The following is a 795-nucleotide window of genomic DNA, read 5'->3' as shown; positions in this document are numbered from 1 at the left end:
TTTTTTTTTTTTTTTGAGATAGTGTCACCTTATTACCCAGGCTGAAGTGCAGTGGCGTGATTTCAGCTCACTGCAACCTCTACTTCCTGGGCTCAAGCAATCCTCCCACCTCAGCATCCCAAGTAGCTGAAACTACAGGTGTGTGTCACTGTGCCTGGCTAATTTTCATATTTTTTTGTAGAGATAGGGTTTCACCATGTGGGCCAGGCTGATCTCGAATTCCTGAGCTCAAGTGATCCGCCCACTTTGGCATCCCAAAGTGCTGGGATTACAGGTGTGAGCCACCGCGCCTTGGCCTGTATTGTTTTTTAGTTTTGGTTTCATTTATTTCTGCTCTGATCTTTATTATTTCTTTTCTTCTACACATTTTGGGTTTGGTTTGCTCTTGCATTTCTAGTTCTGTAAGAGACATTGTTGGGTTGTTTATTTGAAGCTTTTAAAGTCTTTTTTTCCCAGACAGGGTCTCTCTCTGTTGCCTGGGTTAGAGTGCAGTGGCATGGTCCTGGCCCTCTGCAGCCTCGACCTCCCAGGCTCAAGAGATCCTCTCACTTCAGCCTCCTGAGTAGCTGGAACTATAGGCATGTAGCACCACACCTGGCTAGTAAATTTTTTGTAGAGACGGGGTCTTGCTGTGTTGCCCAGGCTGGTCTTGAATGACTGGGCTTGAGCAATCCTCCTGCCTTGGCCTCCCAGGGTGTTGGGATTATAGGTGTCAGACACCACACCCTGCCTTTTCTGCTTTTTTCGGACATACGCTCCCATTGCTATAAACTTTCCTTAGCACTGCTTTCTCTG

The sequence above is a fragment of the Colobus angolensis genome, unplaced genomic scaffold (genome assembly GCF_000951035.1).
Source record: "Colobus angolensis palliatus isolate OR3802 unplaced genomic scaffold, Cang.pa_1.0 Scaffold208, whole genome shotgun sequence".
Lineage (NCBI taxonomy): Eukaryota > Metazoa > Chordata > Mammalia > Primates > Cercopithecidae > Colobus > Colobus angolensis.
This window is presented reverse-complemented; position numbering follows the sequence as displayed.